Source organism: Phyllobates terribilis, unplaced genomic scaffold (assembly GCF_046119375.1).
Source record: "Phyllobates terribilis strain yellow unplaced genomic scaffold, ASM4611937v1 Scaffold_11__3_contigs__length_659146591, whole genome shotgun sequence".
NCBI classification, from domain to species: domain Eukaryota; kingdom Metazoa; phylum Chordata; class Amphibia; order Anura; family Dendrobatidae; genus Phyllobates; species Phyllobates terribilis.
The window spans coordinates 248,848,611-248,866,928 of NW_027362771.1; positions in this window are offsets into that span (position 1 = coordinate 248,848,611).

Sequence of the window (18,318 nt, forward strand, 5' to 3'; positions counted from 1 at the left end):
CTGTTCTCTGAAATGGATTATCTCCCATGACAGCTTTTAGTTGTTACCTAATATGTAATAATTTCCTATATACTAATCTTTATGTCATAGTGAAGTCTAGTGTAAAATTCATACTGCTGATAGTTGTTGGTGATTACCTGCCATGCGTACAATTCTCTTTATCAGACCTGGTCTGCCCAAGCAGATAAAATGAGCAGAAGTAGAAATGTAACCTTCTTTTTTATTGAGAGCTGGATCCATTCCATGAGGAGCTATTTCAGCATGATTGCTATCTAGCATCTGATAAGAAAGCCGGCCAACTTGTGTCTCAATAATAAAGCATTTCAGCCACTAGATAAGAAGCTTTTCTGAAATGCCCACTTCTTAAAATGCGTACACAGTGATTTTATGAGTGAAAATTACACACGATGTTACCAGCTTTATAACAACTCGGCTGCAGAAACTGTTTGTGTGTAGAGGAAAATATGACTTAAAACAAGAACAGTGACAAGATTTTGTGTAACCCTTTAAATCCAGAGAAGATAAAATATATAAAATGACTCCGTGTCCAGTACAGAATTAACCCCTTTACCCCCGAGGGTGGTTTGCACGTTAATGACCAGGCCAATTTTTACAATTCTGACCACTATCACTTCATGAGGTAATAACAGTGGAACTCTTCAACGGATCCCACTGATTCACAGATTGTTTTTTCGTGACATATTGTATGTCATGATAGTGGTAAAATTTATTTGATATGACTTGCGTTTATTTGTGAAAAAATAGGAAATTTGAAGAAAAGATATAGATATGTCACACAAAATAGTTAATAAATAACATTTCCCACATGTCTACTTTACATCAGCACAATTTTGGAACCAAAAATTTTTTTTGTTAGGAAGTTATAAGGGTTAAAAGTTGACCAGCGATTTCTCATTTTCCAATAAAATTTACAAAACCATTTTTTTGGGGACCACATCACATTTGAAGTGACTTTGAGGGGGCTTTATGACAGAAAATACCAAAAAGTGACACCATTCTAAAAACTGCACCCCTCAAGGTGCTCAAAACCACAATCAAGAAGTTTATTAACCCTTCAGGTGCTTCACAGGAGTTTTTTGAATGTGGAAGAAAACAATGAACATTTAACATTTTTTCACAAAAAATTTACTTTAGCCGCAATTTTTTTTATTTTTGCTAGGGTAACAGGAAAAAATTTACCCCAAAATCTAATATGCAATTTCTCCAGAGCACGCTGATACCCCATATATGGGGCTCGGAAGGGAAGGAGCACAATTTGACTTTTTGAATGTAAAATTCGCTTGAATAATTAGCAGACGCCATGTCGCATTTGGGGAGCCCCTGAAGTGCCTAAACAGTGGAAAACCTCCACAAGTGACCCCATTTTGGAAACTAGACCCCTCAAAGAACTTATCTAGACATGTGATGAGCACCTTGAACCCCTAGGTGCTTCACAGAACTTTATAACATAGAATCATGAAAATAAAAAAATCACATTTTTCCCACAAAAATGTTTTTCAGCCCCAAATTTTACATTTTCATAAGGGTAACAGGAGAAATTGCCCCATATCCTTTGTTGTGAAATTTCTCCTGAGTAAGCCGATACCCCATATGTGGGGAAAAATCACTGTTTGGGCTCACAGCAGGGCTCGGAAGGGAAGAAGGGCCATCTGATTTTTTTAATATAAAATTTGCTTGAATAATTAGCGGACACCATGTCGCGTTTGGAGAGCCTCTGATGTGCCTAAACAGTGGAAATTCCCCACAAGTGACACCATTTTGGAAACTAGACCCCTCAAGGATTTTATCACGGGGTATAGCGAACATTTTGAACCCAGAGATACGACACAGCATTTGATAACATTAGGCCATCATATTGAATAAGTTGTCAATAGTCTTCAGCACAAGTGCTTGTTACTTGAGTTTGCATCTGGTACTCGGGTATGCACCAAGTATCGCGGGTGCTCGAGTGACAGGCTCGAGTCCCCATCCTGCATGCTTCATGGTTGTTAAACACCCAATAGAAACATGCGGGGATTGCTCGTGTATGGTAGGCAATCCTCGCGTGCTTTTTTTGGCTGTGTGACAGCCTCGAAATATGCGGGACAGGGACTCAAGCAGGTCACTCGAGCACCAGTTATACTCGGTGCATACCCGAGCACCTGATGCAAACTCAAGTAGCGAGCACTTGCTCTAAACACTAGTAGCCATATAATTTTTTTTCTTTACTTTTGAAAAAATCCCAACCCAACACAACCCTAACTATAACCCTAACACTAACCCCAGCCCTAACACTAGCCCCAACACTAACACTTACCCTAACACAACCCTAACACAAACTTAACCCTTACACAACCCTAACCCAACCCTACCTCTATCCCCAACCCAACACTAACTCTACCCTAACTCTACCCCTAACCCTACCCCTACCCCTAACCCTAATTGTAACTCTAATCCTAGAGGTTTTTTTTACGCTGTTTCTCATGCGGTATAAGTGATTAGACGACTTTATTCTTCGGGTCAGTGCGATTACAGCGATACCAGATTCATATCAGGTTTTTATGTTTGGCAGCTGTCACACACTAAAAGATGCTTTTTTTTGCAAAGACTAGTTTTTGAAATTATTTTTCCATATTTCGACTGACAGAGTCATGTAAGAGCTTGATTTTTGTGGGACAAGTTGATGTTTTTATTGGTACCATTGTTTTGCAAGTGACATTTTTTGATCGCTTTCTATTCTGATTTTTGGAATGCAGAATAAACAAAAACCAACAATTCAGGAATTTTTTTTTTTTTATGCTGTTCCGCGTGTGGTAAAATTGATATGGCAGCGTTATTCTTCGGTTCAGTACATTTACAAAGGTACAACATTTATATTTTTTTATGTTTTGGCGCTCTTACACAATAAAAACTATTTTATATAAAAAACATTTTTTTGCACCGTTTCATTCTGAGAGCTATAAAAAAAAATTATTTTTCAGCTGATGGAGCTGCATGGTGGCTTACTTTTAGCGACACAAGATGACATTTTCAGTGGTACCATTTTTATTTACATTCATCTTTTTGATCATGTTTTATTCCATTTTTTGTTTGTTTGCCAGTAAAATGACAGAGCATCATTTTTTGCTTTGTTTGTTTTTTTACCGTGTTCACTGAAGGGGTAACTAGTGGGACATTTTTATAGGTTAGGTCGTTCCGGAGACATGGCGATGCCAAATATGTGTAGTTTTATTGTTGTTTTTTTACATAATAATATTTATTTATGGGTACAGTATATTTTTATTTATTTTTTATTATTTTTTAATTTTTGTTAAATATTTTTTTTCACTTTCTGACACTTTTACACTTTGTCCCACTATGGGACTTTCATTTTTTGCAGGCTGATCGCTTGCATAGCATAGAGATGCAGCAGCATCCCTGTGCTTTGCATGCTGTCAGCCCTGCATTCACAAGTTAGATAGAGCGTGCACTGCGCATGATCTATCTAACTTCCTGGTGCCTGGTGGTGGTCATGACGAAACTGGGTCACCATGGCAATGATTGGGACCCCGCACACACAGCGCTGGGTCTCCGATCCAAGGTAAGAGGGGCTCTCTTACCTGTGCTCGCTCCCCCAATCCTGTGATCGACTTCGATTGCAGCATTTCGGGGGTTAATGTGCCGGGAGCTGTGCAGGACCACTCCTGGCACATAGTACTGGGTGTCAGCTGTTAGATTCAGCTGACACTCGGTGGCGATCGCACCCGCACAGCCTCTGCGGGCGAGATCGGGGAGGCGTAATAATACGTACCTGGTCAATAAGGCCCAGGTCACAAGTACGTATTATTATGCCTCACATCAGAAAGGGGTTAAAGAAAATCTGCCAGCAGGTTTTTGCTTTGTAGCCTGACAGCAGCATGATGAGGAGACAGATTCCAGTGTTGCATCACTTAGTTTACTAGATACAGTAGTTGTTATAGAATCACAATTTCCTCTGCTGCAGATCTAACAGAGCTCTGTGTATAACACCAGCCCCACCACTATTTGGCAGCTTTCTGTGTACACTGTACACTGTGTGCACAATTATTAGGTGAGTATTTTGACAATATCATAATTTTTATGAAGATGATGAAGCAGATCAGGTAATGTGTATTTGTGTAATTAGGGAAGGTGAGGCCTGAGGACATCAACAACTTTTATCAAGGTGTGCAGAAATATTAGGCAGCTTGTTTACCTCTGGTAAAATGGGCCCAAAGTAAAAAATAATTACAAGTCTTATGATAGGATGCAGCACTCTTGAACTTGATAAGATATTGGGGCGAGATCACAGAACCATAAAAAGTTTTGTTGCAAGTAGTCAACAGGGTCACAAAAACCATGTTGAGAAAAATAGATGCACATTAACTGGCAAAGAGTTGAGAATAATGAAACGTGAAGCGACCAGGAACCCATTATCCTCCAGTGCTGTCATGTTGCAAAACTGGAACCTCACTGGAGAGCCTAGAAGTACAAGGTGTTCAGTACTCAGAGACATGGCCTAGGAAAGGTAGGCTGAAACCCAATTGAACAGGACACAGAAGTTGAAACATCAAGACTGGGCCAAGAAATATGTGATGACAGATTTTCAAAGGTTTTATTTCATTTCATGAGATGAGAGTGACTCTTGATGGACCACATGGCTGAGCCCATGTCTGCATCAGTAACGAGCACAGAGCTCCACTTCGACTCAGATGCCAGCAAGGTGGTGGTGGGGTACTGCTAGTATTATTGAAGATGAGCTAGTTGGACCTTTTCAGGTAGAAGATGGACTCAAAATCAACTTCCAAACCTTCTGCCAGTTTTTAGAAAACACTTTCTTCATGCAGTGCCTAAGGAAAAAGTCTGAAACTTTCAAGAAAATCATGATTTTATGCAGGACAATGCTGCATTACATGCATTGAAGTACTCTACTGCTTGGCTAGCCAGTAAAGGCTTTAAGCATAACAGAATAATGACGTGGCTCATTCCTTACCTTACCTAAACCCTATTTCTTGGCCCTTCTTAAAAGGCAGATTAATAGTGAAGGAAAACAGTACACCACTCTGAACATTGTCTGGGAGGCTGTGCTTGGTGCTGCCAAAAAAAGATAATTTCATCCTTTTAAGAAACTGACAGTCTCATTGGATGTAAGACTTACGACTAATACTGGAAAGAAGGGGGGGCTATATTGGTCTCTGATTTTTTGACATGTCAGAAATATATTTTGTACATTTTGAGTTGTTTAGTTATTATTCTTACTTTAACAGATGAAAATAAACATTTTAGATGGGAAAATTTTGTTTTACATTTAGTTGCATAATAATTCTGCACACATAGATATTCTCCTAAAAAAGACAAAACTTCACTTTTACTTTTTTTAAAGATTCTGGTGTCAGAATTATTAACTTTTTGGATTGACCACACAGTAGTTGGTCAATAATAAAATGAATCATCAAAAATGCAAATTGCTTAATAATTGTCCACACAATCTAGATTGACAGAAATATGCTAATTAGTAGTGGAAGCAGGATTACACAGACCAAGTTGACCAGGAACCACACAACACCTAGTCCTCTAATGATAATATCCTGCTGATAAAACACTGATTTTATTGAAACAGCAAAACACAGCCCAACAAGTGACACATCAATGGAATCAGGGTCTCTGTCCATACATAATGCTGCTCTCAGATTACATAGCAAAACCCTGTTAACATATTCACTTTAGAAAAGTGAGATGTTCAGATATTTCCATGGAATTTAAAATCTCTCAAACATTTCATAAACCACAAAGTGTAATGATTTGCTAACCCTTCACAGATGAAACATTGCTGCATGAGATTTATAATATTGTAACATATCGTGATTTTTTTCTTTATGCTAGGGTCATTACATCTTGGTCATTACAGCTGTCACACAACCGAACTTCGCTCTATACCTCTGCTACATAGCGGCGCTATAGAAGTCAATGGAGTTGTATTTCTACACCAACACTACAGCGACAAGCAAGTTGCAAAAAATTCCACCAAGTCTGATTTTTCCACTTGCTTGCCGTGTTCACAGTAGTGAAGGTGTCTTAATCAGAACCCATTTTTTTTTATAGCACCGCGATGTTGTAGCAGTAACAAGTGACCTTCATTCACGGCCAAAGATGCCTTGTAGCCCTAGCCTTACAGGGGTTTCCCCACAAACTACATTTTAATAAATAGATCTTGGAATAATAATACATTCTACAGTTGGATGTGTTTAAAAAATGTTCCTGTTTTTAGATAATCTTATACATGTGTCCCTGCTATGTGCTGTGTAATGGCTGTGTGTCACTGTGTATTAGTGTAGTGGGGAGAGAGCACTTAAATATTTATGGGGTGCATGTCTCCAGAAGCACAAACTGGGCACAATGTATGGGGGCGCTTCAGCTAATGACTAGGCACAATGTATGGGGGCACTAAATTGGCATGTTTGCAATTCTCCAGAAAAAAACATGGCGTAGATGTTACAAAATAGTAACTGCAGCTGTAGATGAATTCATTGAGAGGTGCAATTTCTACAATAGGGTCACTTTTGAGATTTTTCTGCACCTTCAGGGCTACGCAAATGTCACTCACAAACTATTCTACCACAATCTGTACTCTAAAAGCCAAATAGCGCTTCTTCCTTCTGAGCCCTGACGTGTGGTCTAACATTAATTTCTGATGACATATGGGGTATTACCGTGTCCGGGGGGAATTGCGCACTAAATTATGGGCTCCAATTTTACCTATTAACCCTTTTTTATCTGAAAAGTTTGCAGCAAATACAAAAATTACATTTTTACCACAAAAAAGTCAAATTTTCACTTCTCAATGTTATAAAATTCTGTGAGGCACCTATAGGTTCAAAATACTCACTATATCACTAGATGAATTCCTTATTCAGTGAAGTTTCCAATATGGGGTGACCTGGGGGAGTTTCTGCTTTTCTGGCACCTAAGGGGCTCAGCTAATGGAGCCCACAATCTATTCAAACGGAATCTGCAGTCTAAAAGCCAAGTGGCGCTCCTTCCCATCCGATCCCCACTGTGTGCTCAAACAGTAGTGTACAACCACATATGGGATATCACTGTGTTTGGTAAAAATTGCATAACAAATTATGGGGTCCATTTTCTCCTATTACCCATCGTGTAAATTTAAAATTTGGGGCTAAAACAGTATTTTAGTGGAAAAAAAAATATTTTTTGTTCTCACATCTAGAAGTTATAAAGTTTTGTGAATCACCTGTAGATTAAAAATGCTCGGTAAACCCCTGAATGATTTCCTTGACAGGACTAGTTTCCAAAATGGGGTCACTTGCTGTTGTTTTCGCATGTCAGTGGCCCTCCAAATGCGACATGGCATTCACAATCTATTCCAGACAAATAGCGCTCTTTCCTTTCCCAGCCCTGCATTGTGCCCAAACAGAAGTTTTTGACCACAAATGGGGTATCATCCCGTTCGGGAGAAATTGCATAACAAATTATGGGGTCAGTTTTCTCATATTATCCATTGTGAAAATTCCAAATTTGGGACTAAAACTTCATTTTCGTGAAAAAAGAAAATGTTCAATATGATGACCTAATGTTATCAAATTCTGTATAGTACCAGTGGGTTCAAAACGCTTACTATACCCCTGGATAAAATCCTTGAGGGTTAGTTTCCAAAGTGGGGTAACTTGTGGGGAGTTTCCACCATATAGGCACATCAGGGACTCTCCAAACGCAACATGACGCTCGCAAACCATTCCATCAAAGTCTGCATTCCAAAATGTCACACCTTCTCTTCCGAGCCCCGTCATGCGCCCAATCAATAGTTTTCCCTTACATATGGGTTATCAGTGTACTCAGGAGAAATTGCAAAGCAAATTTTGGGATCCATTTTCTCCTGTTACGCTTGTGAAAATAAAAAATTTGGGGCAAAAAGTATATTTTTGGGGGAAAAATGGGATTTTTTTATTTTCACGGCTCTACATTATAAACTTCTGTGAAATACCTGGGGGTTCAAGATGCTCACCACACATCTAGATACATTCCTTGAGGGGTCTAGTTTCCAAAATGGGGTCACTTGTACAGGGTTTCTACTGTTTAGGCACATCAGGGGCTCTCCAAACATGACATGGAGTCCGCTCTCGATTCCAGACATTTCTGTATTCAAAAAGTCAAACGATGCTCCTTCCCTTCCGTGCCCTGCCGTGCACCCAAACAGTAATTTTACACCACATATGGGGACAAGGCATACTCAAGAGAAATTGCACAAAAAATATTGGGGATTTTTTTCTCCTGTTACCCTTGTGAAAATAAAAAATTTGGGGCTAAAATTATATTTTTGGGGAATTTTTTTTTTTATAGTCACGGCTCTATGTTATAACCTTCTGTGAAAAACAGAGAAAAGGGAGTATATGGTATAAACAGCACAGAAATTATTTTATTAAGTCCAAAAAGAGACATGCATATATTAAAAACTATTAAATATGGACAAATGAGGGAAAAGTGCTAATCCTGCAAAATTTGCCAATATGCATACAGATTGCTAAGACAGTGCACACTAAATAAAGACTCAGTAAGGAGTTTTAAATATATCAGAAAGAAGGGCACTAGAAAGTATGTTAATAGGGACAAATACCAGGGGAGAAGCTCAGAGTGAAAATCAATAGGAATATATACTGTTCGTGCCAAGTGGTAATTTAAGGCAATATTAACTAAGCTTTCTTACATGGGTGCAGGCAGGATTAGAAAGAGAAGAATGGGTGGGGAAGAGCCCCCACAGGACTCCCGACACTCTTCGCGTGATACAATCTTTGCTTTCTCAGGGGGAGGTGTTCTAAAGAAGTCCGGACAAGGACCTTTAAGTATCCATGGCTACCGGTCACATGGCTTCCCACGTGACCGGCGGCCGTTCAAAGGCACTGTATCTCTGGGGCACGCGCTCCCCGACTGCCCGACTAGTTTGCCCCTGGCCATTAGGTATGCGGCACCTGGGCGGGAGAGATCCCAAAGCTCCCGAGCTGGCGCCGCAGGCACATAGATGCCGGGCAGCTCCCAGCAAATGCAGGAGGTGGTGCACATATGCACACAACAGTGGGAATAGCTAGAAGTGAGTCATAATAAGGTATCAGCAGGTAACTGGTTACCAGATATTACAAGTAGGAAGTGCATATACATAAATATCAAAAGCATCGGTCTATAGTGAGCCACATCAACAGGAATACATAAATCCAAGGAGGTAGATGATGGGTAACCATAGTTTCAGAGAGAGATGTTTCCTCAAAAGATTATGAAGACCAGTTTCACAAAGGTCACAGTCACCCGGATAGTTAATGGGTGAAGGGATGGTACGGATGGCGATAAGAACTAGATGTGAATTTTAAGACAAAAAGTACAATATATACAAGACAAAACACATAGAAAAATATAAAATATTAAAACAAGCAACCGGTTGAAGAATGGAAATATGGAGGAGTCACATAATTATAAAAATAGTATAAGAAAAAGTCACTCGTTATAGAAAGGAGGAGAAGCTAAGAGACTCGTTTAATACCTCAGGAGCCATTGGGCCCAGCATGACAATCCATTTGGCCTCACCCTGGGCCAACAGCTTCCTGACATTGCTTCCCCTAATACCCATGTGTATCACATCAATACCCCTCACCATAAGTGACCTAGGGTCACAATTATGGTAATCCCAAAAATGTCGGGGAATCGTCTTCAATGTGGAGGGGTCAGGTGTCGCCCTGGCTGCACCAATGTCCCGCACATGCTCGCGGACCCTCACTTTGAGCTCCCTAGATGTGAGGCCCACGTATATGAAATTACAACTACATGTGGCATAATAGATGACGTTCATGCTGCCGCATGAGATCTGGTGTTCAATCCAGAATTCCCTCATACCGTCAGCTGTACAAAAAGTATTGCAACGCAGGACATTGGCACATGCCAGGCAGCGACCACATGGGAAGCAACCTGGGACTGGTTCCTGTTGTCCAAATAAGTTTGTTTTTGCCGGTACATAATGGCTTTTCATCAAAAGATCTTTTAGATTATTGGATCTTCAGGGAGTCATAGAAGGAACACAACTAAGAATAGGACCAAGAGAGGGTTCAGTGCTCAAGATGGGTCAGTGTTTCCTGAGGATGGCCCTCATATTGGTCCATTTGTGGTTCTAAGTAGAAATGAACCTTATTTTCTGATCTTCTGTCTATGTTTTCCTCTTTTTATTGGGGTAAAACAGCTGATTCCAGGAAGTAACCCTAGCCTCGTTGTAGCCCAATTCAATATTTCTACGGCTGTACCCTCTTTCCTCAAACCTAACGCCGAGTTCTCTGGCCCTGGCTTCAAATTTTTGATCAGAAGAACAGATCTGCTTTATCATTTTCACCCCACATATGGGGTATTGGCATACTCTGGAGAAATTGCAAAACTAATTTTGGGGTCCATTTTGTGAAAATAAAAAATTTGGAGTTAAAAGTGTATTTTGGTGGAAAAAAAAGGATTTTTTTATTTTCCCGGCTCTATGTTATAAATTTCTGTGAAGCACCTAGAGGTTCAAGGTGCTCACCACACATCTAGATACATTCCTTGAGGGGTGAGGTTTCCAAAATGGGGTCACTTGTGGGGAGTTTCCATTGGTTAGACACATCAGGGGCTCTACAAATGCGACATGGCGTCTGCTCTCGATTCCAGACATTTTTCCATTCAAAAAGTCAAACGATGCTCCTTTCCTTCCGAACCCTGCCGTGTGCCCAAATAGTAGTTTTACCTCACATATGGGGTATTGGTATACTCAGGATAAATTGCACAACAAATTTTGGGATTTATTTTCTCCTGTCACCCTTGTGAAAATAAAAAATTTGGGGCTAAAGTAAAATTTTTGTGGAAAAAAGTAAAATGTTCATTTTTTTCCTTCCACACTGTTTTAGTTCCTTTGAAGCACCTGAAGGGTTAATAAATATCTGTGGTTTTGAGGACTTTGAGGGGTGCAATTTTTAGAATGGTGTCACTTTTGGGTATTTTCTGTCATATAGGCCCCCCAAAGTCACTTCAAATGTAGTGTGGTCCCTAAAAAATGGTTTTGTAAATTTTGTTGGAAAAATGAAAAATTGCTTATCAACTTTTAATCCTTATAACTTCCTAAGAAAAGCAGATGTAAAGTAGACTTGTGAGAAATGTTATTTATGAAATATTTTGTGTGACATACCTCTCTGGTTTAAAGGCATAAGAATTGAAAGTTTGAAAATTGCTAAGTTTTCTACATTTTTTCCTAATTTTTGATATTTTCACAAATAAATGCAAAAAAAATATTGAACAAATTTTACCACTATCATGAATATGTCACGAAAAAACATTCTCAGAATCACTGGGATCCATTGAAGCATTTTAGAGTTATTACCTCATAAAGTGACAGTGGTCAGATTTAAAAAATTTGGCCTGGTCATTAAGGTCAAAATTGGCTCAGTCACTAAGGTTAAAATCAGGCAGGGAAATGTTTTACCTTACAAAAATAATAACTTTCGATCCCATGTTTTCATTTCTGTATACTCTTTTACTGTATACTCTGTTACACCAGCTACCCCCCACTTTCATTTATGACCTTATTTACTTAGCCTTTGACTATCCAGCATCTGGTTCAGCCTTAATCAGCTGTTCAAGATGAGCACAGACCACTCCCCTCTGGTTCACAGCTGAATGCATTGTGTTACAAATATATTGTGGGCCAGGAGTCTGTTAGACTTTAGTCTGTGTCCATCACCTTAAGTGTCCATTGCTTAAGTGTGAGAAATATGAATTAATCCTATATAATATGATGCATGCAGACTGTACCTTACCTGCCACCACCGCACTCTAATCAGCATCTCTGTTTATCCATTCCTCTTACAAGTGCGTGACTCAGCTTTCCCATCCTGACTTCCATGCTGACTTCTCTATACCTCTCTGCTCCTATTTACTAATGGTACGTGACTCAGCTTTCCCATCCTGACTTCCATGCAGACTTCTCTATACCTCTCTGCTCCTATTTACTAATGGTACGTTCTTCAAGTTACACCAGCTACCCCCCACTTTCATTTATGACCTTACTTACTTAGCCTTTGACTATCCAGCAGCTGGTTCAGCCTTAATCAGCTGTTCAAGATGAGCACAGACCACTCCCCTCTGGTTCACAGCTGAATGCATTCTGTTACAAATATATTGTGGGCCTGGAGTCTGTTAGACTTTAGTCTGTGTCCATCACCTTAAGTGTCCATTGCTTAAGTGTGAGAAATATGAATTAATCCTGAATAATATGATGCATGCAGACTGTACCTTACCTGCCACCACCGCACTCTAATCAGCATCTCAGTTTATCCATTCCTCTTACAGGTACGTGACTCAGCTTTCCCATCCTGACTTCCATGCTGACTTCTCTATACCTCTCTGCTCCTATTTACTAATGGTACATGACTCAGCTTTCCCATCCTGACTTCCATGCAGACTTCTCTATACCTCTCTGCTCCTATTAACTAATGGTACGTTCTTCAAGTTACACCTGCTACCCCCCACTTTCATTTATGACCTTATTTACTTAGCCTTTGATTATCCAGCATCTGGTTCAGCCTTAATCAGCTGTTCAAGATGAGCACAGACCACTCCCCTATGGTTCACAGCTGAATGCATTCTGTTACAAATATATTGTGGGCCAGGAAGTGAAGTGAACTGAATTTAATTGGATGCTAAGTCACAGTAAACAATGTTTGTCTTTCTTTTCACTCTCACCCCCTTAATCCTTCACCTTTTCCAACCACCCCTAATCCCTACACCTAGTAATGAACTCTTCATCTCTCCCTCCATTCTCCCCACCCATCTCACTTCCTCCTCAGAGCTATTCCTCAACATACAATCCTTTGTCTCCAAACACAGACAGCCACCTCATGCCCTCTCCTGCTCCCACCTACTAATGCTTTCTCTGCTCCTCCTCACTGCCAGCATCATCTCTCCATATCCCGGCCCTCCTCACCACATCCCTACAATCACTTCCACCTCCTACCCACGATCTATCCCAAACTCTCATAACCCTTCTAACCTTATACCCATCCGCCCAGCCCCCGCTTCCCCAGTCCCTATAACAGGAGCTCTATGGAACGCTTGCTCCGTCTGCAACAAACTTTCCTACATTCACGACCTCTTCATCACTAACAAGCTTTCCTTCCTCAGCATCAATGACACCTGGCTCACCCCATCTGACACGGCCTCTCCTGCTGCACATTCGTACGGCGGATTCCACCTCTCCTATACCCCCCCGCCCCACCGGCAAGCACGGTGGAGGAATAGGTTTCTTCCTTTCAGATAACTGCTCCTTCGCCCATATCCCAATGCCGCCCTCAATTACTCTCCCCTCTTTTGAAGTGCACTGCGTGCGCATCTACTCCCCCTCCAACCTCCAACTGGCTGTCATTTACCGACCCCCAGGATCCACCACCACTTTCTTTGACCACTTCACCACTTGGCTACTTCATTTCCTCTCCGTTGACATCCCCACTATCCTCATGGGCGACTTTAACATCCCCATTCACACTTCCCTCTCAGCTGCCTCTAAGCTTCTATCCCTCACTTCCTCCTTCGGTCTTACTTAGTGGTCTTCCACACCCACCCACAAAGATGGCCACACACTGGACCTCATCTTCACCCGCCTCTGTTTCCTATCTAACCTCTCTAACTCACCTCTCCCTCTCTCTGACCACAACCTACTTACATTCTCTTCCCTCTCCTCTCCAGGGCAACAATCCCCACTCCACAAACTTGCATACCCTCGCAGAAATCTCAAACACCTTGACCTACACTCACTCTCTGAATCCCTTCTCCCTCTTACAGAAATTATTTCCTTACATGATGCAGATGTTGCTGCCACTTTATACAACACCACAACAGCTGCAGCTCTCGATTTGGTCGCCCCCCTCACACATACCAAAGCTCGCACAATCAACAGACAACCCTGGCACACCAGCCTAACTAAAGAACTGCAACGGGCCTCCAGGGTTGCTGAGCGTAGATGGAAAAGGTCCCACTCCAATGAGCACTTCATCGCATTCAAACAGTCCCTCACTACCTTCAAGTCCACACTCACTGCAGCAAAACAAACATACTTCGCATCTCTCATATCCTCCCTGTCTCACAACCCCAAGTGTGATGAACCTGTAGCCGCCATCTTGGTAATGATAAATCATATCCAGGGATGGCCACACTTCAGCAGCCCCCACCCTTGGGACCTTCTGTTAAAACGTCAACTAGATAGTTTCCCCCCATCCAGGCTCCTGTAAGATAAGAAGCCTACTTAACACTTGAATGCTAGGAGCTTCAAAGACTTCGAGAGGAAACACAGCCAGCAGGGGGGGGGTGCTTCGTCTATCTGTACCTGACCATTTGTCCCATAGGACTAGTTTCTTTGTCTGTCACAAGCATGGAGGCATAAGATATAGAAACATGAAAAGTACACGCATGTTGCATGGGATGGGCCAATAAAAAAATATCACGGCGTCCCGGAGCCATTGCGCACACAAGCCTCCGCGGTAGACGTTTGTACGTGCTCTGGAAGCCAAGATATAGCGCGGAGCCATTCCTGAGGACCGTATGGTATCATAATTGATATCAAAAGGTCGGTTACGGCGGCCCGAATCCATGGGAACCCCTGGGGGTATCCTGAGACCATCCCAGAAGAAGTTATTGGGTTCCATAGAATTTGGGCTTCTGATCGAAGTTAGACCTGAGGGTGGAGACTGAGCCAGCTGACCTCACCAGCAGTGGGCGGGACGGGGCAGGTAAGATAGCAGGACAGACAAGAGATAAGTCAGTTTTTGACCCAAGAGTGGTGTGCTGAACATCTGAGCACCAGCTGAGGCCACCAAGGGGAGGAGCAGTTTGACCATGCGGTGGTAGGCCTCAGCCTGTAACAAAGAACCGTGCCTGCGATCGCAGAATCCTCTCCCTGCGTCACAAGAAAATCAAGAAACCGGTAACTGATATGCTGTGGTGATTCTGTGTGTTGTATTCCATTGTTGTATAGTTTAGCCTGACCTTATACCTGTGTATATTTAGTTGTATATCGTGTATCTAGTGTATCATTATAATCAATTACCTCAAGTAATTGTGGGCCTGCCTTTTATTCTGCATAACGAACGCACGTCCGTGTGAGCTCGGCTCAAGCCAAAAACGCTACCCAGGGTTGGTTCCTGACCCGATATAGGCCCATTCACGGACTGGGCGTATATCTAAAATAGGGACTGGTGGCAGCATACCAACTGGGGATTGGGGAAGGCTGGTAGTGACGGTCGGAGGTTCAGATATATATATTCCTGGCGCGGCCAAGGAAGATATATATACCGCCCTCACTACAGAGGGCCCCGATACCCAGTAGGTTACAGGACAGTCTCCCTGGCGACCGCTTATCCTAGGTGCAGTTCCTTGACTGACCTGAGGCTAAGAGGGCGCTAGCGAGTTGTGCTGTGTAGTGACGTTACGGTTTAGTGACGTTGAAGGGATAACACACTACCGTGTTCCCTGCGCTGGTTGCAGCTTCCTGGCACTACTTTCTCTAGGTGCAGTACCTTGACTGACCTGAGAGGTAAGGGGGCGCCAGAGAGCTGCACCCACCGGCCGGCTTTCATCACATTGGTGACAGCGGTGGGATTGCAGAATAATAGTGTTGTGGGACCCCTACTCCCAGGCACTAAAGACTGCCAGTGGTAACTTCCACTGCTGGAGTCTTAAGGTCAGCCCAACGTTAGACGGTCAGGCTAAAAGTATAACAAGGTGTGTGCAAACTCAGGGTTGCAGCGGTGTCAGTTACCAAGATGGCAGACGGCACCAGGAGCAAGACCCTGCAGGAGGCTAATGCTACGGTCCGTGTGGCAGGAGGGGAGGACATTGTTACTCATGGCGAGGAGGAGTCCAGCCCGGGCACCTCAGGGAGCCAGTCCCCAGTATACGGTCCCGCAGTGGGCTGCCCACCACCTACCCAGCCCAGCCTGTCCAGATCACAAGCCCTTTTACAAGCGGCTATGGCAAGTCTCCAGTCTCATGGCGATGCCGTCTACAAAACCCTCCTGGCAGCATCAGAGAAGGCAGCGGAGGAGGAGCGTGCAGAGCGGGCTGCGGAGCGGGTTGCGGAGCGGGCTGCGGAGCGTGAAGCTGCAGAGCGCCGGGAGGCTGCGGAGCGTGCAGAGCGAGCTGCGGAGCGCCAGCACCAACTGGACCTGGCCCAGCGGGGGCTTCCGCTAGAGCAACCAACCCATCAGGAGACCAAGTCGTCCAAAGTCCGAGCTGAGGACTTCCCTCTACTGGAGAAGGATGGGGACCTGGACTCCTTTCTGGTGGCATTTGAACGGACCTGTCTTCAGCACCATCTGGCCCGGGATCAGTGGGCCAGATACCTGACCCCCCGTTTGAGGGGTAAGTCCCTGGATGCCTTGGGGGACTTACCTGCCGGGGAGGTACAGAACTACGACTGCATCAAGCGGGCCCTGATCCGGCAGTACAACCTCACTCCCGAGTCGTACCGCCAGAAGTTCCGGAGCCTGCTGCGTGGCCCCAAGGACACCTGGACCGATCATATGCGGGCGCTGTTGAGAGCCGCAGAGCACTGGACCTCGGGTCTAGCGCTTACTACCCGCCAGGAGGTCCAGGAACTGTTCGTCACGGAGCAGTTCTTGTGGAACTGCCCAGAGGACCTCCGACAGTTCCTCCGTGACCGAAAACCAACAGGGGCTTCTGCTACAGCCGCCCTGGCAGACGAGTATGCCAATAACAGGGCGCCTGAGCTGAAGAAGTCTGCCAGCAGCACCTGGAGAGGGGGTAAGCCCAGTCATGCCCCTGTTTCCCCGGCCCCTAGAACACAAGGGGTGTATCCCCCTGTTGCCCTCTCCAGGCAAGGACCAGACGTAAGACGTTGTCATCTATGCAACAAACCAGGACACTTTAGGGCTGAGTGTCCCCAGCGCCAAAAGACCCCATCCCAGTCCCAGAGAGCGCCCAATGTTTTGTGTGTGGGAGGGGGTGGTGGTAGGTCCCTGGACAACATCCAACCCGTCACCATAGGCCGTTCTGCGGTCATGGGACTGCGGGACACGGGCGCTGAACGAACACTGGTACGGCCTGAGGTGGTGTCCCCCCAGGACTTGGTACCAGGAAAGACTCTTTCCGTCTCCGGGGTTGGAGGCGTGGAGCCGGCACTTCCCGTTGCCATGGTGTATTTGGACTGGGGTGCCGGAAGGGGGATGCGGGAGGTGGGAGTAACGCCAAATATTCCCGCAAATGTTTTATTAGGGACCGACTTGGGGCGTCTAGTATCGCAGTATGTACCCTCTGAACCCCCAAGTTCGGCCCCCCAAGAGTGTATTGATTTGTCTGCTGCTAATGCCAACCATGTTGTATGTAGTGTGTGTCCTGCTGAGGAGGAGGGAGTGAAACCTGAGGGTAACACCTGCACAGACACAACACAAACAGGGTTAGTGAAAGCAGGTGGGGAGTGTGGGGATGCCCGCAGAGGTGCTCAGCCGGCGTGCCGTGACCTCTTGTCCTCCGGTGAGGGAGGGGGCGGGCAGGATTCTGTAGAGGGAAGCTCAGGGATGGAGAGGGGGGCAGCTACCGGCAGTGTAGGGCTCCCAGGGGTATCCAGGCTGCTGAGTATAGGCCCACTGCAGGGGGAGGAACAGGCCATGGGAGGTGGGGGTGTCCCAAGAGAGGAGCCGCCAGGTAAGACCCCAGGGCAGGAGTTCCCCACATCCGAGATGTCCAAAGGCCTAGGAAGCCTGCCTGATCGGGCGGCTTGGTCAGAAACAGAGGGGAAGCAGGCACTACCCACGGTCACAGCGGTCATAGCCGCTGTCACCAGGAGTGGGAGCGCCGGAGCCCAAGGAGCCTTGCAGAGGTCCGACGGCTTCCCCACTTCTGACCAAGTGTCTGCCGGGTCAGACAGCGGCCAGGTGACATGCCCGGAGGGGCTGACGGAGGATGTGGCAGTTTCGTCGATTCTGGCCACATCAAGTCAGGAATTTCAGGCTGCGTTGGAAGCAGACGACAGCCTGAAAGCTCTCAAGGAACAGGCGGCACAGCCTCCCATGGAGTCAGACTGCGAGCGTGTGGTCTGGGACCAGGGACGGCTGTACCGGGTAACGGTCCAGCAGGGTTCACCGGAGGCGTGGCCCAGGGACCGACAGTTAGTGGTACCCTATCCGTTCAGGGCGGAATTGTTGCGGATCGCACACGAGATTCCGATGGCCGGACACCTAGGGATCGCTAAAACCAAGGCCAGGATAGCTCAGCATTTCTACTGGCCTGGGATGGGAG